The sequence below is a fragment of the Sciurus vulgaris genome (assembly GCF_902686455.1).
Source record: "Sciurus vulgaris genome assembly, chromosome: 2".
Lineage (NCBI taxonomy): Eukaryota > Metazoa > Chordata > Mammalia > Rodentia > Sciuridae > Sciurus > Sciurus vulgaris.
Window position 1 is genome coordinate 160239598 of NC_136462.1, and position 24495 is coordinate 160264092.

At 41.0% G+C, this 24495-nt stretch overlaps 1 long non-coding RNA gene across 1 annotated transcript; it reads right to left on the reverse strand.

The window, feature by feature from the left end:
* Positions 1-1485: 1485 nt before the first annotated feature.
* LOC306651629 lies at positions 1486-22332 on the reverse strand. The gene is made up of 2 exons (XR_013761159.1): positions 21888-22332; positions 1486-2079 (listed from the first exon to the last, which is right to left on the reverse strand). It is a non-coding gene; the product is annotated as an uncharacterized lncRNA (long non-coding RNA).
* Positions 22333-24495: the final 2163 nt, after the last annotated feature.

The following is a 24495-nucleotide window of genomic DNA, read 5'->3' on the forward strand; positions in this document are numbered from 1 at the left end:
TATAAAAATAATGAACATTTTCTGACATTCACCATGTTCCCTGTGTACTGCAAGGGAAGATCTTTAATTTATTGAATTAAAACAAAAGATCTCCTTTCACCTAAGTAAGCCCAGAACTTCTATTCAAACACCAAAAGCTCCCATCACTTTGGAATTGCTATCAGAAAGTTAGCATCTGTGTTAATGCAACTTATACCCATTGCTCCTATTTTTTTTCCTGACCAGTGTCTCTCTATATCTATAAAATACTCGAAGGTATTTTCCCCGAACTAAAGAGCCCCAATTCTTTCAGCTCTTCTCTTACGGTTTCTGGACCATTTGGCTGCTAGCCACATGCTGCTGCTTATACTCTAATTAGTCTAACTCTATAAAATGGGATCCAGGAACAGGATTGTGGGCAATGAGGGTCTCTATCATTGTACTATTATCTAAATATCAAGCACATTAGCTCTTACCACTACACACTTCTTGTCACCCCGACCACAAGGACTGGTTGCAGTGGCAATAAAATGTTTTGGCAGAAAAATATATGGCAAATCTGTTCAGCAAGTCCAAACCATACAACTTAGGAAAGTATAGGTTCAAGTAACTTTAAAAATGAATTTGAATTCACTCTGTCAAACTCCACTTTGGCAACTTAGATAAGAAAGATTCTTGTGCCTCATTGCCCACAGAGCTGGGAAAGATTACCTGGATGCATTGGGATGTCATGTTTGAAACCTAGAGGTTAAAACTATCATGGATTACCCTAGACCTCTGTATTGGTTTAGAACAAAGCAGTCCGGCAAATCTTTCTCCAACTCTACATTCCAAATAGTTGAATGTACATTGGAGGTGTCATTTGAGATTTTTTTTTCATACTTTCTAATGTTTTCATTTGAAGTAGACAATTGGGTCAGACTAGAGGAACCAGCATTACTAAAATGTCGAATATGGATGTCTCCATAGTTAGGCAAGAAATATTTAAAGAGAGGAAAAACTATAAGTATTTATATGATATGCATATATATAACTATTAGTATTGTCTAACATTCAAAATGACCACTACAGATGAACCAGTAGGAGATTAACATTTAAGTGAGAAACTACTTTGGCAAAATGTGGTTCTTTCTTCACATGCTCCTGACTATGCTGGCTTGGATACATGGACAACTGTGAAGCTATTAGAAAAGAGCATCTGCACAGCTCCACATGAGAGGAGGCCTTCCTCTCCTCCCAAAGGTGGTACCACTGCAGCAATCTCACTTGGCCTCTATCAGAATCGTATGGCCATTCTGAAGCTGGATTCTCTGCCCATCTATACTCCACTGTTCTGCCATCTCATTTTCATCTGTCATTAACCATCAATTACCACAGATAGGCTTTCACACTGGAATCAGAGGCCAGGGTGGGCCACTCAGAGGTCTCTGGCAAGAGGGATTTTAAAAAGAAGTGTGGATATACATGGAGAGGGATCAGACACACTGCAATTCTACAGGGTCTTCATTAAGCAGAAACAGCAAAATTTATTTGATAATAAAGTGGTTTTGTTAAGATTTAGATTTAATTAATATTTATTTTTAGAAAAAAGAAAAAATTTACAAGATGCAAAGGTTTCACACAAGACATTATCATTGATGGTTGTTCTCCTTATACCATAACATGGGCCCTGTCTTACGAACTGGTGTTGGAAAGAACACAGACAGCACAGATGTGCTGGAGATTCATCATGGACAAGCAGAGTTCACCACAGTGGACTTGATGACCAATGACGTTGGACCAGCCTGTTCTAAAAGCAAGCCAAGACATGGTGGAAACCAGTGAAGCCTTTCTGTGGGGGGCAGGGGTGTGTGCCTCTGCCACGTACACTGCCTCTTCAGCAGTACCCATGCCTTCACATCACAGCAGCTACAGGAAGTAACGGTCCTTGGGGTTTGTTTCTGTTCTTTGTGTTTGTTCTTTGTTTTTTCCAGGGCTATTTAGACTCCCAATTTCTTATGTATATCTCCCTCTTCATTTCTCAGTTCCAAATTCTTAAAGCAGTGTAGGTGCTTAGCATCTTGAATTTTTCAGGATCCAGATCTGCTCAATGGTAATGCACTAAAAAGAACAGAAAGATACATTACTAAGAAGGATCCCAAAATTCACCTTCAAATCCAATTAACATAGGCACATTAGCATTAAAAAAGTGGCTGAAGATATCCTTTTGAGATCACCCAATGATAATAGCATGGCAGTGTTTCACTACATGGTGAAAAATCAGCCATGTCACCACATATAAATCCAAATCTGTTCTTTGAACTCAAAAGACACCAAACCAATATGTGAATGTACTTCTTTTTTTTATGTTTTGTTTGTTCTAATTTATTGTACATCACAGTAGAATGCATTTATGCATTTTGATAGATCATAAATGGAGCACAATCTCTCATTTTTCTGATTATACATATTGTAGGATCACATAGGTCATGCAGTCACACATGTACGTGAGGTGTGAATATACTTCTTAATGGTCTTTGTATCAAAGAGAACTCACAAAGCAAATGAGAAAATATTTTGAAGTAAATGAAAATATATCAAAATTTGTGGTATACACCTAAGGTAGTGCTTAGGGGGAAATTCACAGCAGTTAGTACTTACATTAGGAAAAAAAAAAAAAAAGCCAAATCTGAAACTGAGAGAATAAAAGTAAACCCAAAACAAGCAGAAGGAAGAAAATGAAGGTAAAAGCAGAAAACAATGAAATTTCAAACAGAAAAACAAGAGAGAAAATAAAAGATGAATAAAACTGGTAAAGCTTTTGCCAGACTTACCAAGAAAAAAGGAGAAAACACAAGTTATCAATATAATGAACCAAAGAGAGAATATCGGTACAGATCTTATAGCAATAAAAAAATCAAAAGGATGTATCACAAACAACTCCATGTTCACAAATTAGAGGACACAGATGTATGGAATAAATTCCATGAAAAAAAGATACAAAAGCTTCATCTCCAAATCCTTTACTGTGGAGATGTGGAGACAAGAAAAGACAGGAACAAGAAATAAACGAAATGTTTGCTTTGGGGATAATTTTTAATACTATTCCAAAGACAGTTCTTTAATATAAAACTTGCAACCTTCTCATGTTTTCCTTTGTAATTTGGAGGATACAACAAAAACCAGCTGATATTGCTAAGATTTGTGACAAAGATATTTGTTATCCAAGAGCTATACTAAATCTCAAAACTTAACAGCAGTAGTTTCTATTCCCTCACATCTTAAATTTAATTGGAAGGACTTCAGTAAAACCAAGAGATTCTGTTAATAGTAGATACACTGAGGGGATGTCACTGTGAATGTGCTTCCTGATACTCAACACCGGCCATGAGCAGATGCCTCAATGGAGTTCACTGTGCCCAGTTTGATATTCAGACCCCAGTGCACATGCAAGAAAGGCTGACTTGAGCCACAGCTAATCCATGGTTTTTAGTTCTGTCTGGAACCACATAAGGGATCAATATTTCTCCAAGGCCTACCCTCACACTCAAAAATGTACCTGGTACAGTCCTGTTCTCCTTCCTAAGAGATATTTGAAAGGCCATCAGCAGGTGGAGAACATACAATGTCATTCCTTGGAACACATTACTTCCAGTTTTTAGTCAAGGAAAACAACACATTTGCATATACACATGTGTATATGTCTTAAGCTCTGTAAAATTAGATAAAGAGAAATATCTGCTTTAAAAAATGTTAAAAAGTATTATGCTAATCATGATTATCTTCAAATGACAAGATGGCAGATTGTTTTTACATTCGAGTTTTTTGCATTTCTGAAATTTTATATGAATGAACATTAATTTTGTAACAAAAATGGCTTTCAAAAGAAATTTTATAAGATAGAGATGATTTAGGAATTCCAATTCCCTACAAAAGAAAGACCTGGAAGGGATCCTGAGAGGTTTTGGCCCAAATATCCTCAAAGTGTTTAAAGCATTCAGGCAGAGGGATTTATAAACATCTACCTTGAAAGGCTCACAACTAAGTATGCATTAGTGAAGCACTACTCCTGGGCACTCTGATCAGCAGGCCTAATCACAGCATCGGCATTAGTATCATGAGTAACGAGCTCCCTAATTGCATGCAAAAGTCTGTGGCCAACAGCAGATGGCAGTTCCAGCTGAACACCAACCAAAAGCATGGACTGGTCAATAGATGTTGCTCTCTATTTTCAATCTCATTTATTTAAATGTCCCTTCTTATTTTCTTGAACCTAACTATGGAAAAATTAGGAGTCTGTGTGCTGGCCAACACGTGGGAGTCGCTGGAGATCATGAGGCTCACATCATTGGAAGCACAAATGAGAAAGGTGGGAGGAAGTCATCTGTGAGGTCCACTTGCCAGATCAGAAGCACTGAGCAGTTCTGTTCAAGCTGATAAACACTTAGTTCTAGTAAAAGGTGGGCCTCTGAGGCTTGAAACTTAGAAACCCTGGATGAGGCAATAATGTGCCTCCCTCTAAGAGCTATTGAGAGGATGACTTCTAGTTCCAAATGCATGCCAGGTGAGCTACTTGAAGATGTGATCTGTAGGCTGTGGGCACCTGATGCAGTAGAAAGAAGTACATGATAACAGCACCACAACTTCACAGCTTTATGGAAGAAGGTGGGGGACCACCAGCTCCCTCTAGCTGCTTGAGTAGTTCTGTTTCACTGCCTTCAAATGTCAAGGACAGTGGGGACCAGCCCAGGACCAGAAGCAAGGACTCCCTCAACAGCCTGTTTAAATACTCAAACTCTCAAACATGTTGACTTCTAGCTGACCTGCTTCTGGTTTCAGGCCATTCAAACGACCATAAGATGCAAGTGCTAGACTTAGGACATAAAGAACACCACAGATTTGCTCTGTAAATCACTATCAAGAACTGAGTTTTTATTATTTATTTCAGGTCACTACTGGGAACATCACCAGAATTCATTTACCTAAAAGAGTAAGGCTGCCCTGTGAAAAAACATGAGTTGTTGAGAAGTCAGTGTTACTAATGAAGGATTTACTCTGACCTGCTAACATCGTTAGAGATTCCAGTGAGGCCCTCCACTGAACTGTCAAAAGACACATCCTTTGCTTGAGTTCTCATAGTCCTGACTTGACCGATGAGAACATGGGAAGAGTGATTTGATTTCCTAATTAATGGAAAGCTTGATGTGATCCAATAAAACAAGCACTGAAAAAATGATGTTTCTGAAAGTGGAAGGAACAAATTCTGACAGCAGCTGGGTTTTATATTTTGGCTTGACTTCTTTCTCCATCTATTTCTCTTGTAGATTTGTATACAGTTAACCACATAAGCCTAACAGAACTTCGTAAAGTGGTTCAAACGATGGTCTCAAGATCACAACTTGATCCCTCTAGGTCCAAGTGAACTTTCTGTAATGATCAAATTGTTCTGCATCAGTGCTGTCCAATGTGGCAGTGACTAGCCACGTGTGGCTACTTGGCACTGAAATGCGGCTACTATAAATTTTACATTTTTAAAATTTAGTTAGCTTAGATTTAAATACATGAAGTTAGAGTTACTGTATTAGTACACTCTAACTTATCTGTAAGCTTAGCTCTGTAACTCAGTAATAAAATCACTAATCATGGCCAGCTGCTTGGCAACTTCTTTTCTTTTTTTTATTAGAGCTTTACAAAATTATACATTGTAGTTGGGTTCATTCTGACAAAATCAAACATGTATGGAATTCAATTTCAGTTCAAAATGCCCCCCTTTTCCCTCTCATCCTCCATCCCATCCTGTTTTCCTTTCTCTACTCTGCTAGACTTCCCTTTTGCTCATCTATTTATTTATATTTTATTGACTCTTTATTTATACATAAAGGTGAAATTCCCTGTTATATATTTTTATACACACGATTTTTATAGAATTCATTCTGCATTGCCTCCCCTTTCCCATCCTCCCTCTTTCCCTCTTGATCTCCTTCTACACTACCAAGCTTCCCTTTATTTTTATGATACCCTATTCTTCCCTCCATCTTTCCTTTATTTTACTCTAGCTTCCACATATGAGACAAAACATTCCATCTTTGAGTCTTTGCCAACTTATTTTCAAATAACTAAGGCAAGTGGAAACCTGGCTAAGAAGAAAATCCAACCCCACTGCTAGTAAAGTAACATAATTGACTACTCTGTGTCAGTGAGGAAGCAGATCACTCTAATACATAACAAAAAGATAACATGATATTCAAGGTTTTGAAAGAGGAACCTCCTCCAGGTAAAAAGGTAACTGAAGAGATACTATTTAAAAATTCCAAAATAACATACATTTATAGATTCAAGAAGTTCAGCAAACCCAAAGGCATCATCAGAATGAAACTCAAATATGACACAGATGTTGGAATTTTTAGACAGAATTTTAAATGATTATGATTAACAGTTATGGGCTCTGATGGAAAAAGTGAACAATATGTAAGAACAGATGGGTAATGTAAGCAGAGAAACAGAAACTCCAAGAGGGAATCAAAATAAAATAACAGAAATCAAAAACATTGTAACTGAAATAAAGAATGCCTTTAATAGGCTCATCAGTAAACCAGAAACAGTTGAAGGGAAGAATCAGCGGACTTAAAGACAGATCAATACAAACTTCCCAAACCAAAACGCAAAGAAGAAAGAAAGAAAGAGTGGGGGAGGGGGAGGGAACAGACCATTCAATAACCGTAAGGCAATTGTAAAAGTTGTAACATATACATAATTAGAATACCACAAGCAGAAAAACTAACAAAGAAATATTTGAAGTAATGTTGGCCAAAAGCTTTCCAAAGTTAATGATAGACACCAAATCACAAATCCACAGGAGGTCAGAGAACACCAAACAAGAACTACAACCAGACATACCATATTCAAACTGCAGAAAATCAAAGAGAAATTTGTAAAAATCAGGGGCAGAGGGATTGGGTAGGGAAAAGCCACATTACCTACAGAGGAACAAAGAGGAAAGCTACAGAGCAGTTCCCATGAGAAACTATGCAAACAAGAAGAGAATGGTTCAAGAACGCAATCCTAGCCAGGTGTAGTGGAGCAAGCCTGTAATTCCAGCAATTTGGGAAACGGAGCCAGGAGGATTACAAATTCAAGATAAGCCTCAGCAACTTAGTAAGATCCCATCTTAAAATAAAATGAAAAGGGCTGGGGGTGGGGCTCAGTGGTAAGGGCCCCAGAGTTCAATCCCCAGTACTAGACACACAGACACACACACACACACACAGATATACACACACATGGAGGAGGAGGAGGAGGTAGAGGAGGAGAAAGTAAACAAAATACCCAGAAATAAATTTAGGAAGTGAATGATCTCTGTGAAGAAAATTACAAAACACTGAAGAAAGAATCTGATCTGATCATTACACATTGTATACATGTATTGAAATGTCACTTTGTATCCATAAATATGCACAATTATGATGTGTCAATTAAAATAAAAATACATTTAAAATTAAATAAAATATAAACAACTGGAACAAAATAATTAAATATTGCAGAAAAAAAAAATCAACAAGTGTAGCATTTGATACCTGCAAAATTATCTTTCAAAAGTGAAGGAAAGGTTAGGATTCAAGATGGCGGAATAGAGGGTGACGGCATCTCCCATTGCTCCAGAACTCAGGATTCAAGAAGAGGAGGTATTGAGAGACTAGGACCAACACAGAGCCCCAGGGGTGAGTCTCTCCCACTGGGTGAAGCTCTGCCCGGGCAGCAGGCCCGGGCAGGGGCAGCTTCTCGGAGCAGGGCAGGGCAGCTAGAGAATTCCCCAAGCACCCCTGCTCCCACCCACAGCAGGCCTGGTCCACAGGCCCACCCAGTGAAAGCTTTTCCACACAGAGCCAACCCCAAGCCCGGGACCCAGCGGCGGGCCCGGGCCCAGGCCCACAAGGGGCTTCTGGGACCAGGTCAGGGCAGCGAGAGACTTCCCCAAGGAGCCCTGCTCTCTCCAGCGGCAGGCGGGGTCCACAGCCAGCTTCTTGGAGCAGGCCCGCCCAGTGAGAGCTTTTCTGCACAGAGCCAACCCCAAGCCCTGAACCCAACGGCAGGCCCAGGCCCGCAGGCGGCTTCTGGGACCAAGAAGAAGAGGCTTTCCCTGAGCAGCCTGGCTCCCTCAGGTGGCTGCAGGCCCTGTCTATAACCAACTCCTAGGAGTGGGACCGCCCAGTGAGAGGATTTCCATTACATACTGCTTAAGGGAAGCAGAACTAACTCCCAGCCCTGGACCCAATAGCGGGCCAGAGGCAGCTTTCTTCGGAAGCACTGCATTATCAAGTTTCTCCAAGACTTTAGGCTACTGAAGGCTGGGAGGTGATATACTGGAAATCTACAGGGACACTATAAGCCAATAGAGGAAATCTGCAATATCTCAGAGTCCCACTGATATCTGACCAATATGAGAAAACAAGGGAAGAAAATGTCCCAAACAAAACTAGATACTGTATCAATAAAACCCAATGACAGCACAGCAGAAGAAATGTCAGAAAGGGAGTTCAGAATGTACATAATTAAAACAATCACGGAAGGAAATTAGGAGATGAAAGAGCAAACGCAGGCATTAAATGATCGCACCAATCAATAGTTAAAAGAGCAAATACGGGAAGCAAGAGATCATTTCAATAAAGAGCTAGAGATACTGAAAAAAAAAACCCAGAAATCCTTGAAATGAAGGAAACAATAAACCAAGTTTAAAACTCCATAGAAAGCATAATCAATAGGATAGAACACCTGGAAGACAGAACCTCAGACATTGAAGACAAAATATTTAATCCTGAAAACAAAATTGACCAAACAGAGGAGATGGTAAGAAATCACCAACAGAATCCACAAGAATTATAGGATATCATGAAAAGGCCAAATTTAAGAATTATTGGGATTGAGGAAGGCTTAGAGAAACAAACCAAAGGAATGAACAATATCAATGAAATAATATCGGAAATAATTCAATGAAATAATATTGGAAAATTTCCCAAATCTGAAGAATGAAATAGAAAACCAGGTACAAGAGGCTTATAGGATTCCAAATATACAAAATTACAACAGACCCACACCAAGGCACATTATAATGAAAATACCTAACATACAAAATAAAGACAGATTTTTAAAGGCTGCGAGAGAAAAGAATCAAATTACATTCAGGGGTAACCAATACAGTATCAGCAGATTTTTCAATCCAGACCCTTAAAGCTAGAAGGGCCTGGAACAACATTTACCAAGCCCTGAAAGAAAACAGATGCCAACCAAGAATCTTATACCCAGCAAAACTTACCTTCAGATTTGACAATGAAATAAAATACTTCCATGATAAACAAACGCTAAAAGAATTTACAAAAAGAAAGCCGGCACTACAGAACATTCTCAGCAAAATATTCCATGAGGAAGAGATGAAAAACAATGATGCAAATCAGCAATTGGAGGAACTAGCCTAAAGGAATAGCCAAATAAAGGAGAAACCAAGTTGTATCAAAAAACAAAAATGAGTCAAATGACTGAGAATACAAATCATATCTCAATAATAACCCTGAATGTTAATGGCCTGAACTCATCAATCAAAAGACATAGACTGGCAGACTGGATTAAAAAGAAAAATCCAACAATATGCTGCCTGCAAGAGACTCATATCATAGAAAGAGATACCCATAGACTAAAGGTGAAAGGATGGGAAAAAACATACCATGCACATGGACACAGCAAAAAAGCTGGAGTATCCATCCTCATATCAGATAATGTGGACTTCAAGCCAAAGTTAGTCAGAAGAGATAAAGAAGGACATTACATACTGCTTAAGGGAAGCATAAATCAGCAAGACATAACAATCATAAATATCTATGCCCCAAACATTGGCTCATCCATGTACGTCAAACAAATCCTTCTCAATTCCAGAAATCAAATAGACCACAACACAATAATACTAGGTGATTTTAACACACCTCTCTCACCACTGGACAGATCTTCCAAACAAAAATTGAATAAAGAAACCATAGATCTCAATAACACAATCAACAATTTAGACTTAACTGACTTATATAGAATATACCATCCAACAAAGAGCGAATACACTTTCTTCTCAGCAGCACATGGATCCTTCTCTATAATAGACCATATTCTGTGCCACAAAGCTAACATTAGCAAATACAAGAAGATAGAGACACTAGCATGTATTCTATCAGATCATAATGGATTGAAATTAGAAATAAATGACAGAATAAAAAACAGAAACTACTCCAACACCTGGAAATTAAATAATATGCTATTGTATGATGAATGGATAACAGAAGACATCAGGAGGGAAATAAAAAATTCTTAGAAGTAAACAAGAACAAAGACATCATATCAAAACCTCTGGGACACTATGAAAGCAGTACTTAGAGGAAGATTTATTTCATGGGGCACATTCAACAGAAGAAGAAAAATATCAACAAGTAAACGACTTAACACTATAGCTCAAAGCCCTAGAAAAAGAAGAGTAGACCAACACCAAAAGTAATAGAAGACAGGAAATAGTTAAAATCAGATCTGAAATCAACGAAATTGAAACAAAAGAAACAATCGAAAAAATTAACAAAATAAAGAGTTGGTTCTTTGAAAAAATAAACAAAATTGATAAACCCTGAGCCACACTAACAAAGAGAAAGAGGGAGAAAACTCAAATTACTAAAATACGGAATGAACAAGGAAATATCACAACAGACATGAGTGAAATACAAAACATAATTAGAAGCTATTTTGAAAATCTAAACTCCAACAAAACAGAAAACCTCGAAGACATCAAGTTTCTAGAGACATATGAATTACCTAAACTGAACAAGGAGGACATACACAACTTAAATAAATCAATTTCAAGCAATGATGTACCTTACAGAAATAGAGCAAGCAATATGAAATTCATCTGGAAGAATAAGAAACCCAGAATAGCTAAAGCAATCCTCAGTAGAAAGAGCGAAGCAGGGGGTATCACAATACCAGATCTTCAACTCTCTTACAAAGCAATAGTAACAAAAACGGCATGGTATTGGTACCAAAATAGACAGGTAGATCAATAGTACAGAATAAAGGACATGGACACAAACCCAAATAAATACAATTTTCTCATATTAGACAAAGGTGCCAAAAATATGCAATGGAGAAAAGATAGCCTCTTCAACAAATGGTGCTGGGAAAACTGGAAATCCATATGCAACAGAATGAAACTAAACCCCTATCTCTCACCCTGCACAAAAATCAACTCAAAATGGATCAAGGACCTTGGAATCAGACCAGAGACCCTGCAGCTTATAGAAGAAAAAGTAGGTCCAAATCTTCATCTTGTTGGCTTAGGATCAGACTTCCTTAACAGGACTCCCATAGTACAAGAAATAAAAGCAAGAATCAATAACTGGGATAGATTCAAACTAAAAAGCTTTCTCTCAGCAAAGGAAACTATCAGCAATGCGAAGAAAGAGCCTACAGAGTGGGAGAAAATCTTTGCCACTCATAATTCAGATAGAGCACTAATTTCCAGAATCTATAAAGAACTCAAAAAACTCTACACCAAGAATACAAATAACCCAATCAACAAATGGGCTAAGGAAATGAACAGACACTTCACAGAAGAAGATCTACAAGCAATCAACAAACATATGAAAAAAATGTTCCACATCTCTAGTAATAAGAGAAATGCAAATCAAAACCACCCTAAGATTCCATCTCACCCCAATTAGAAAGGTGATTATCAAGAATACAAGCAACAACAGGTGTGGGTGAGGATGTGGGGAGAAAGGCACATATCTCATACATTGCTGGTGGGACTGCAAATTAGTGCAGCCACTCTAGAAAGCAGTATGGAGATTCCTCCGCAAACTTGGAATGGAATCACCATTTTTTTTTTTTTTATTGTAAACAAATGGGATACATGTTGTTTCTCTGTTTGTACATGGCGTAAAGGCATACCATTTGTGTAATCATCAATTTACATAGAGTAATGTTGTTTGATTCACTCCGTTATTTCTTCCCTTCCCCCTACCCCTCCCACCCCTCTTTACCCTCTATACAGTAGTTCCTTCCTCCATACTTGCCCCCCTCCCTAACCCTAACTCTAACCCTAACACTAACCCTTCCCTCCCCCCCATTATGTGTCATCCTCCACTTATTAGTGATATCATTCGTCCTTTGGCTTTTTGAGATTGGCTTATCTCACTTAGCATGATATTCTCCAATTTCATCCATTTGCCTGCAAATGCCATAATTTTATCATTCTTTATGGCTGAGTAATATTCCATTGTATATATATACCACAGTTTCTTTATCCACTCATCAATTGAAGGGCATCTAGGTTGGTTCCACAGTCTGGCTATTGTGAATTGAGCAGCTATGAACATTGATGTGGCTGTATCTCTGTAGTATGCAGATTTTAAGTCCTTTGGGTATAGGCCAAGGAGTGGGATAGCTGGGTCAAATGGAGGGTCCATTCCAAGTTTTCTAAGGAATCTCCACACTGCTTTCCAGAGTGGCTGCACTAATTTGCAGCCCCACCAGCAGTGTATGAGTGTACCTTTCTCCCCACATCCTCGCCAACACCTGTTGTTGCTCGTATTCTTGATAATCGCCATTCTAATTGGGGTGAGATGGAATCTTAGGGTGGTTTTGATTTGCATTTCTCTTATTACCAGAGATGTTGAACATTTTTCCATATGTTTGTTGATTGCTTGTAGATCTTCTTCTGTGAGGTGTCCATTCATTTCCTTAGCCCATTTGTTGACTGGATTATTTGAATTCTTGGAGTAGAATACATGCTAGTGTCTCTATCTTCTTGTATTTGCTAACATTAGCTTTGTGGCATAATATATGGTCTATTTTAGAGAAGGATCCATGTGCTGCTGAGAAGAAAGTGTATTCACTCTTGGTTGGATGGTATATTCTATAAATGTCCGTTAAGTCTAAATTATTGATTGTGTTATTGAGATCTATGGTTTCTTTGTTCAATTTTTGTCTGGAAGATCTGTCCAGTGGTGAGAGAGGCGTGTTAAAATCACCTAGTATTATTGTGTTGTGGTCTATTTGGTTTCTGAAATTGAGAAGGATTTGTTTGACATACATAGATGAGCCACTGTTTGGGGCATAGATGTTTATGATTGTTATATCTTGCTGATTTATGCTTCCCTTAAGCAGTATGAAATGACCTTCTTTATCCCTTCTGACTAACTTTGGCTTGAAGTCCACATTATCGGAAATGAGGATGGATACTCCAGCTTTATTGCTGAGTCCATGTGCATGGTATGTTTTTCCCCATCCTTTCACCTTTAGTGTATGGGTATCTTTTTCTATGAGGTGAGTCTCTTGCAGGCAACATATTGTTGGATCTTTCTTTTTAATCCAGTCTGCCAGTCTATGTCTTTTGATTGATGAATTCAGGCCATTAACATTCAGGGTTATTATAGAGAAATGATTTGGTTTCCCGGTCATTTGGTTCATTTTTAAAATTTTGTTTATTTATTTGTTTGACACAACTTGTTTCCTCCTTTATTTGACGATTCCTTTAGGATAATTCCTCCCTTTGCTGATTTGCTTCTTTGTTTTTCATCTCTTCCTCATGGAATATTTTGTTGAGAATGTTCTGTAATGCTGGCTTTCTTTTTGTAGATTCTTTTAGCTTTTGTTTATCATGGAAGGATTTTATTTCATCGTCAAATTTGAAGGTAAGTTTTGCTGGGTATAAGATTCTTGGTTGGCATCCATTTTCTTTCAGGGCTTGGTAAATGTTGTTCCAGGCCCTTCTAGCTTTTAGGGTCTGGATTGAAAAATCTGCTGATATGCGTATTGGTTTCCCCCTGAATGTAATTTGGTTCTTTTCTCTCATAGCCTTTAAAATTCTGTCTTTATTTTGTATGTTAGGTATTTTCATTATAATGTGCCTTGGTGTGGGTCTGTTGTAATTTTGTGTATTTGGAGTCCTATAAGCCTCTTGAACTTGATTTTCCATTTCATTCTTCAGATTTGGGAAATTTTCTGATATTATTTCATTGAATAAATTGTTCATTCCTTTGGCTTGTTTCTCTAAGCCTTCCTCAATCCCAATAATTCTTAAATTTGGCCTTTTCATGATATCCCATAGTTCTTGTAGATTCTGTTCATGATTTCTTACCATCTTCTCTGTTTGTTCAACTTTGTTTTCAAGGTTAAATATTTTGTCTTCAATGTCTGAGGTTCTGTCTTCCAGGTGTTCTATCCTATTGGATATGCTTTCTATGGAGTTCTTAATTTGGTTTATTGTTTCCTTCATGTCAAGGATTTCTGTTTGGTTTTTTTTCAATATCTCTAACTCTTTATTGAAATGATCTTTTGCTTCCTGTATTTGCTCTTTTAACTGTCGATTGGTGCGATCATTCAATGCTTGCATTTGCTCTTTCATCTCATCGTTTGCTTCTCTGATCATTTTAATTATGTACATTCTGAACTCCTTTTCTGTCATTTCTTCTGCCATGCTGTCACTGGGTTTTATTGATGTAACATCTAGATTTGTTTGCAGCATTTTCTTTCCTTGTTTTCTCATATTGTTCAGGTATCAGAGGACCGCTGAGATATTGCAGATTTCCTCTATTGACTTACAATGTCCCTGAAGATTTCTATATATATCCCCCCTTAGTCTTCAGTAGGCTGAAGTCTTGGAGGAAGTTGATAATGCGGTGCTCCACAAGGAAGCTGCCTTTCTAGGAGTGGTGGCCTTCAGGTGGGGTATAATCCCTGCTAGTGGGCAGAGGTGCCTCCACTTGTTGACCAATGGTCATCCAAAGGGGACCTAGGCTGTGGGCTGAGGCAAGGCCTGTTTGGGCCTGAATCTCTGGTTTTACCGTCCTTGTGGGGAAACCTCACCCAGCAGGGAAGACTCACCCGGTGGGGAGGTCTCGCTGGTCAGTTCCCTCCTAGAGGTTCCCCTCAATTTACAGCTACCACCTGGGCTGGGCTGCCTTCCTCTGCAAAGTTCCCAGGGGCCCGGCCCTACCTCCTGGGCCTGGGAGCCTCACCCTTCGCAGATGAATCTCCTTAGGCTGCCTCTCCTCAGAGAATTTGCCCACAGGCCTGGAACCTTCGCTCCGCCCTAAGCCTGTCTCTGTGCGGCTCTTCCACCCAGAAGCCTCCTAGATCCTGGGACCCTGCTCTGCACCTAATCGCCTGGCTGTGTGGCCCCTCCTCTGAGCAGCCACCTGTGGCCCCGAACAATCGCTCTGAGTCCCAGAGACCCGCCACAGGCCTCTTCCTCCAGACAGCCGCCCAGTATTCCGGTGCGGTCACTAGGAGTCCAAGAAACTCACTTCGTGCCTCCTCCTCCCACCAACCACCCGTAGCCCGGGGCAATCAATCACTCCGAGTTGAAGTGACCCTCCCCGTTCCTCCTCCTTCTCCAGATAACCCCCCGGGTGTTCAGGAGCAGTCCCTCTGAGTGGCTCTGAATCCACGTGACCCGCTGCACGGGTCCTCTGGGCAACCGCCGGAGCTCTGGTGCGGCCACTCAAGACCAAGCGTCCCACCACGCTTCTCCTCCAGGCAGCCCCCCTGTGTTCAGGAGCTGTCACTTTAAGACCAAACAACTCACCACTCGCCTTCTCCTCTGAGCAGCCGCCTGGAGCGCTAATGCAGTCACTGCGAGTCCAAACGGCCCGCCGCGCTTCTCCTCCTCCTCCTCCTACTCCTCCGGGCAGGCCCCGGGGTTCAGAAGTGGTCAGAGTCCAAACAGCTCGCCACGCAGCCCCTTCTCTGGCAACCACCTGTAGCTCTGGTGTAGTCACCCGAATCCAAGCGGCCGCGCTCCTCCTCCTCGTCCTCAGGGCAGGCCCCGGTGTCCTGAGTCCACACAGCTCTCCTCGCCACTCTTCCCCTGGGCAGCCGCTGGAGCCCCAGTGGTTGCTCCGAGTCCCAGCGCTGTGCCGAGCGGCCTCCTTTACGGCGCTCCCAGCTGTCCGAGTTCACTGCTCCAGCGGGGGGAGGGGCGTCTCGCCGGCAGTTCTACTTCACAAAGTTTCCTGCGTTCCGGGACCACCGTCCCATCCGGGATGCCTCCCCAGGGGGTGAGAGTCACCCGGCTGCTTTGAGTTGGTCCCAAGCGTCTCAATATCTCCTCTTTTGAATCCTGAGTCCTGGAGCAACATGAAATGCAGCCACCCTCTAGGCCGCCATCTTGAAACCCCTGGAATCACCATTTGACCCAGCTATCCCACTCCTTGGCCTATACCCAAAGGACTTAAAATCAGCATACTACAGAGATACTGCCACATCAATGTTCATAGCTGCTCAATTCACAATATCCAGATTGTTGAACCAATCTAGATGCCCTTCAATTGATGAATGGATAAAGAAACTGTGGTATGTATGTATGTGTATATATATATATATATATATATATATATATATATATATACATACACACACAATGGAATATTACTCCATCATAAGGATTGATAAAATTATGGCATTTGCAGGGAAATGGATGAAATTGGAGAATATCATGCTAAGTGAGATAAGCCGATCTGAAAAAACCAAAGGACAAATGATCTCGCTGATAAGCGGATGATGACACATAATGGGGGGTGGGAGGGGTTAGTGTTAGGGTTAGGTTTAGGGTTAGGGTTAGGGAGGGTGGCAAGAATGGAGGAAGGAACAACTGTATAGAGGGAAAAGAGGGGTGGGAGGGGTAGGGGGAAGGGAAACAACATTACCCTATGTAAATTTATGATTACACAAATGGTATGCCTTTACTTCGTGTACAAACAGAGAAACAACATGTATCCCATTTGTTTACAATAAAAAAAAAGTGAAGGAAAAAAATGAAGATACCCTCAAATATGTGCTGCAATATGAAAAGAAATTTTACAAGCAGAAGGAACATTTCTCCAAAATGAAGGCAAAATAAAATATTTTCTGTTCCTTAATCTTAATTTTTATTTGAAATAATCATTTAAAATAATAATAGTAGCAAGGTACTGGGTGATTAGAAAGCGTGGAAAGTGAAATTAGCGACAGTAATGTTACAGGGCTGGGAAGCAGGAACTGGGAGAATGGCAGTATTATATGGTTCCTATTCTACAGGTAACATGGCATAGTCTTATTTGAAGGCGGACTTAGTTAAAAATGTATGTTGTAAACTCAAGGACAATCACTAAAAGAACTGTTTTAAGTTTGAAAAATGAAACCATCACTCTGCAGGCTCAGCTAGTTTTACAACATGAAATATCAGCACATGAGCTTGGGGAAGAGGTAGGAATGTTGACACAGGGAAGCAAAGTGAAGGTTGCAGAATGAAAGAGATCCTACCATACACAAGGGAAAACACTGAGAAGTGATCAAGTGCCCTTTTAACAGAGCACGCAAACACACACACACTCAACTACTCGAGCTCATTAGGAAGAAATGTGCTCAGTCAGGACACATCTTATAATTCAGACAAAGGTCAAGTTGAAAAAGCAAACAGATGGCAGCTTCCAAAACACATCTCGTTTGGTTTCAAGTGTGTTGACATTTGAGGACAGAAATGTGGGGTGCTGGTCTCACACCCTAATTACAGCAGCTAAGTAAATACTCAAATGTATTTAAAAAAAAAAAAGTAAATACTCAAATGAGGCAACACTTGAACCTGCAATCAAAAGCAAAAGCCACATTCTTTCAGTGAGTTTTCCCTAGTGCCTTTAGCACTGGCCAGAAAGGGGACCAAAGAGAACCCTTTGAGGGGGTTCTCAAAGAGAACCTCAAATCCTCCTATCAAGGTGAGGAGCTTGAAGGAATGAGACTACAAAACCAGAAGTTAATTTTAGCAAGTTTTATGTCCATTTGATAAAACAAGAAGGAACGTTTGCAATGTGATGGAGAAATGTTGACATCCTGGTAATGTCCCCTGAACCATGATTCATTTTCAAAGAAAAAACATGTGCACGATAATGCAGTTTCTCATCCCATTTTCTTTTGCCTTCTTTGACTCTCATGCCTTGCAAACTCAAAGCTGCTCCCCTTAGGGCCCGCGAGGCTCCCTAGGGCTCTTTCTGTTTTTAAAGAAAAGCAAATGAAAACTGCTGCTCCCTTCAGGAGAGGAGCTCCTGCATTCTGTGAAGCAAAACAAATGCCAAGGTCACCTCCTATCTGTCATTACTTATTTCAGCTTTCATGGATATTTGAATATTTTGGGATGATTTTGTGGTATACGATAAACTTCATCAAAAGGAGCAACAAAGACCATGAACAATTAAAAAATACAAATATGTAAGTGGAAAACCAGCTATCATTTCAGGTCTTTAAATCCAGGAAACTGTTAAGTTTCAAAATCAGCCCCCTTTAAGGTCTTCAAACCCAGGAAAGTGGCTAAATTCTAAGAGGTGGGAGCATCCCAGTTCCTCCTTGGCCCTTGGCTGACTGTGGGTGTCCCAAAGCAGCCAACACACAGGCTCAGAAGAACCTCTCCACACCCTGCATCCATCCACACCCAGACCTGGGCACTGTCACCAGACACTGTCTCTGCTGCCTCTGGTCTGAATAACTACAAGTGGATGACTATGGCAACCTGTCAATAAATGAATGGCTTCCCTTGTGGGTTTATTCCAAAACCAGGACAATACCATATATGTTAGCACAAAAACATGTGACCTGTGTTTTCATGGGCTGATCAAACCTTGCTTACTGTCCTCTGAGTAGCAGTCAGGGAAATCCTGAGCACGTGGAAGTTCCATCTTGCCTTGGTATCAACAGTGCTCTGGGTACTCAGCAGCTTCTGTGGTCAGGGTGGCTAGTGTGGATCAGCGCCTGAACCTGATGCCACCACCAAGGGGAGAAGGGCCACTCAAGATTGTTTTTCAATTGCCAGGAGGCCTCCCTGGTGACCCGGCCTCCCCTCCACTCTCACTAGCACTACAACCCCTGCAAGTTCCTTCCAGGAGATCAGGTGGAGGTCATGACTGAGACCCAGTGTCTATTAGTGCTATGAAGAGCTGAGGCCATGAGCCCCTAGTCTTCTGGTAAAGCTGCTCCTCAGCCTCTGGGCAGGCTCCCTTTCCTCATTCTACCCAGGACCTGTGGCCAGCCCAATAGATCCAATGTAGATCTCTTCTGCACCCCTCTCAGGGTAGAGGAACCCCTCTGGGGGTTCCTTCTGCACTGCATGAAGTGACCAATGCTGGGAAGCATTATCACAGGCCTCTGGGTGCCTAACCATGTCTGGATGCCTCTTCTGTTGGAACACATAAGTGTGGTCTCAGGCTTCTGCTCCATCTGTCCCTCTGCTCCTTTCCACTGACCTTCCCCTGACCTAAGGACTAGCTATTACTTTCCCTTCTGCTGGAAGGGGCTTCCCCTACATCATCTCTCTTCATCCCCCCTGCCCTCCCTCGTTCCATAATGACAGGACGCTGCAATGAAGTTGACTTACAAGGAAGGGGAAGGAACAATTATTCACCTACCCTTTTCCAAGCACTTTTCTCTGGGTGTACTTCCCCTGCTGCTGAGCTCCCTCTCTAACTAGTTCTGTTTGGGTGCTTGACAATAGTATCATTTACCCCAGGTTCTATGTGCCCCAATCTGCACCACTCAAGGAAGAAAATAAATACAAGTTTTTTAAAGTTTCTTTGACTTTAGAGAAGAAGTAGATACCTACAAGTCCATGAGAATTTTCCCCTCCTAAGATGGGGATCCTGGCAGATATTAAACTCCACATGTGTTTTTCTGTGAACATGTCCTTCTTGATGTTCTGGGACACATACACTTACTATCCATCCCACACAGCCCTCAGATTTTTCCCCCTTTCATAAATAGCAAAATTACCCTCAGGCTGCCCAGTGGCTACAGGATACTAATGTTCATGGTATACCCTCTACAAGAATTATTCTGAGTCCAAAGCTAATGTAACATAATGGGAGCTTTCAAATTGTTCTATTTCACATGGATTTAAAAATAGAACTTGATACCCCCAATAGATAAAACAAAAATTTTCAATGTATTGGTCAGATATAGGTAAAGCAAAAATCATGATATTACATTTATAAAATATATTAGCAGGTTAATAATCAGAAAAATGAGAGATTACACTGCACTTATGTATGATCTATCAAAGTGTATAAATGCATTCTACTGTCATGTACAACTAATTAGAACAAATAAAATTTTAAAAATTAAAAAAAATATATTAGCAGGTTAATAATATAATCCAAAAAGGAATCAGCTAGGCAGCATTAGAATTTTTCAAATTGTTTTGAAAATACAAAGCTCCAAGGCACACTTTAATTTGAGCACATGCACATGTATACACACATTTGTGAATGCATGTAGGTATTTAGGTTGACAAACTGGGTTTGGTCACTGTCAGATAAGTGCTGACATTTTTATTCCTTATTCCATGTAATGAGTTCATTATGGGCATTTGAAAATTCGATTTGTTTTAAACTTGTTGCTAAGGTTCCAGTTCACTGGGGAAAAGGTTATTTATAGTTTCCAACAAAACCCAAGAGAGAAGACATAGTATCATGCCTGAGTGGGGTCAAGAGAATGAGAAAGCAGGAAGGATGGGCAGCAGCCCTCAGCCCAAGGAGTGAAAACTAAAGGGGAAGGTCCAGTTTGGCTTCTGCTTCTGAACCAGGTGAGGTGCTCACTCTCATGACTTGGCCTAAAGAATGTTGGTCTCTGCACACTTCAAGAAGACAGGTGCAGGTGGATCATGTCTCTCCCACATGCTCTCTCCTATGGCTGAGGAAGCTTGAGAAGATGCTGCACAGAATATCCACCAAAGGCCCATGTATTAATGATCAGTCCCCAAAGTACTCTATTGGGAGATAGTAGAACTTTTAAGAGACAGGTCCTAGTGAGAGATGTTTAGCTCACTGAGGGCAAGCACTTCCTTTTCCTTCTTCCTGGCTAGTGAGATGAGTGGTTTTGCTCTGCCACATGCTCTGACCATGATGTGCTGCCTTGCCACAGATCCAGAAGTAATGGTGGCAATCTATCATGAACTGAAACCTTCAAAAATGTAAACATTTTCTCTTTACACATTGATTATCTCAAATATTTTGTTTTAGTGACAGAAAACTGATACATTTTCTCTTCTCTTGGCTTAGGCAACTGTTCTCTGCCCCTTGCCCTTCATCTCTCTAGTTCTATGTGTCCTTCGAGGTCTTGTTCCAGAGATCTCTCCACCCCATACCACAGTCACATCACTGCAACAAGGCACCATGCTGTGGTGTAACAATTTCCATCCTTCTCCCTGAATTTGTGAACTCCATAAGGACAGCCCCTGGGTCCCTCATATCTGTACCCCCAGTGTTTGGTGTAGTGTCTGGCAAATAAGAAGCTCTGATAATATATTTGCTAAGGGAAGGAACTGAAGCAGAAGGTCATCAGATTTCTGGATCACATTTCAGAGGCCTGTGATCTTCAGGCAGGGAGGTGGCTTATAAGACCACCATGAACCGCAATATAGATCTGGGCATGGAAATGATGAAGAATAAACAGTAAATTGGCAATGCCATGCAGGACAGAGTGACTGTTAGCAGAACAAGAAGAAGGAAACCACAAGAGGAGACAGCTGCTAAGAACAGTGGCCTCCACTGAGCTGCTGGGAGCAAGACTGGCGTTGGTGGCAGGATGGTGGGAGCATGTGCACAGCCACTGTCTGCATCAGGCATCTGCAGGTGCTCTACCCACACTCATGTGGCAGCAGGCGTGGCCAACATTGGCAATGGAGGAGGAGGCACACACACCTGTCCGCTGCCCTCCAGCTTCTCAATGAACACAACACAACTTTACTTGCCAGCATCTGTCTCCATCCTGGAAGACAGCACGTTCAAGGAGGCTATGGAAAATGTCCTCAGCAGCCATTTCATCCTCTATTCATTACTGCCCCAAAATTTGGGAGGGCAAAGCTATGCAGGCGGAGAAACACCTACCTAAGTCCTCTGCCTTCAGGGGTTATGGCTCCCGCTCGGAGGACACATCACCCTCTGCCCCGCTGCTGGCGCTGCGGTCTTCTTTTCGGGGGGCATTTCGCTCTTTGCTTGATTCAGAAGGGCCCTTGGCTCTGGTCTTCTCTTTCCTCTGCTGCTGTTTCTCAAGCTTTGACAGCTGATTAAAAAACAAAAAAGAAAGAAAAATAGTTTACAAATGTGAATGTGTTCCTGGATATCCAAGGCAGCCGTTACTTCCAGGTGGAAAGCATTGAGAAAGCTTTTGTCTGGTACCTGGCATGCCACAGCGGTTCAGATATGCCAGTGTAGATGAAATACTGATCAGAAGGGCCCCTGAATCATTAACACAGATGAGCCACAGGTGTGATCCTCCCCAGACTTCTCCCCATCCATGATTTAACTTGGCATGTGGGATGTGGGGATGGCAACAGGCTCCTTCCCCAGGCTCAGAAGAACTCTATAAGTGACAAAGCCCTGTCACTGCTTTCTTCAAGAATAAGCGCTATATTCTCACCAAGTTGTCATCTCACTTACTGTTTTCTAAAGAGTGTTCAAAATACTCCACTATTTGCTGATGATAACACAGAATTCTGTGACAAAAAGTACACTAAGCACATTGAACATCATCTCTGTTACCAGTTTGTTCTGTGAGGTTGAGGCCTGACTCATCCAGCTGGAGGGCTCCTAGCAGGCCTGTGGTGGCTGCATGCAGGCAGATGGCCATGGAGCCTCCTCAGCTTCCTACTGGACAGTTGGGGGGCATGCTTCTGACATCTAACCCCAGTGGAACCTGGGCCCACTTCTCTGGATAGTTACCCAGTGGGTTCAAATAAACCACAGACTAGACGGTGGAAAGAAACTTAGATCAGCTCACATTCTGAGCAATAGCACGGCCACTCCAGAAAGCCCCACTGAGAAGTTTGTTTGAGAAGACTGGTCAAGTTTTGGTCCATGGAATTTTCTTGGACCAAAAAAGGCATATGTAACAAAGTCTGAGAGACACTAACACCCAGTTCCATCTGCCTTCCAGACCATGTCTGCAAACATTTTCTTGATCACAAGAAAAAAAGGAAACTTAAGGAAGGGCTGAGGGCCCTCCCTGCTGGTTCCTGCCCCACACCCAAAGATACAAAAAAGAATCACTACACAAACTTCCAAATCATTTCTTCTGTTATGGACAGATTTTGAGTTAAACCTTAGATAGATGAACAATTAGTAGCTCTCAGTTTGGTCCATAAAACCAAATCTGTTAATGATTGGCTTACATAAATATTACCCTTCCTTTCCCCCATTGGCCTGGAAGCTGCAGTAAATAGCCAGGCTGCTTAATATATTAATTAGATTTTGTGATGGAGACATCACTTCACCTTTGACCCAGTAACTCTTCTCCCAGGTAACTACCCTCAATAAATTTCTCCTCTTATGCACATGAAGGCTCATAAGAACATGAACTATAGGTTGCCTGTATTAGCTAAAACCTAGAAACATCCCAAATGCCTATTCAATAGGAGGACAGGAGGACAGATAAATATAATATGGTATAGTCACATAAAGCAATACTGTAGAGTATCAAAGTACTCTAATGTATCAAAATAGATGTCTTTAAAACCATGCTGTTTAAAAACAAATTAAATTTCAGAAGGTTATTTTCCATGGGATTCCACTTACACAAAACACTACACATTGCTAGCGAGCTCATGCAAATGCAATGTGAATTGGGAGAATGCCAACTTCACTGCACTAGTTAACTTGGGAGGGTGGAATGGAATGTGGTGGCATGAATATACATAGACTTCAACTCTGTCAACTTTTACTTCTGTGTGAACAAAACCAGATCTAGAGCTGGGCTCCTCACTAGGGTCATTCCATAAGCTATTTGCACAGGACACCTGGACCAATGATGAGAAGATGCTTGGGTAGGATGTAACTCAACACATGCCTTCCTTTGTTGACAAAGCCTCCCTGTAGCAAATATCCCCTTCTAAATTGTGAGCTTAGTGGTGTGGCTGACTTCATTCTGGCACAAGCTCTTTCTCACCACATTCTGGTTAAAAATACTTCATGTACTAGTCCTGTACATAGGAATGATCTGGAGCAATGATGACAAAAGTGTATATTTTTAAAATTTGGGAATTGGCTATATAGAGCTCCTTTCGGTGTTTTTCTCTGTAGTGATACTTTTCCACAGACAAATATTTTTCTCTGTACTATTCTGCCACAGATTAGGAAGGAATTTCCTCAACTAAGAATGCCTTTTATTACTCTTCTATTGTTGGAATTTGTTCTTTTATGAAATGATGAGGATAGATCGGGTTCCCTCTGCTTTGTTCTCATTCTTAAAAAATGACCTGGATTGCCCAGTGTGAACATACCTGACACTACAGAACTATACACTAAAACAGGTTTAAGATGGCAAATTTCATATGTATTTTACTGTAATTTAAAAAAATTTAACAATGTTGGAAAACAGAAGTTAACAATTGAGCCGGGCTGCCTGACCCCCAAGCCGCGGTCGGACGCTGAGGGACACTGCACTTGGCTCTGTGCTGACTCAGCACACCCTTGCTGGGGCTCCCCAGCTTCATGGAGG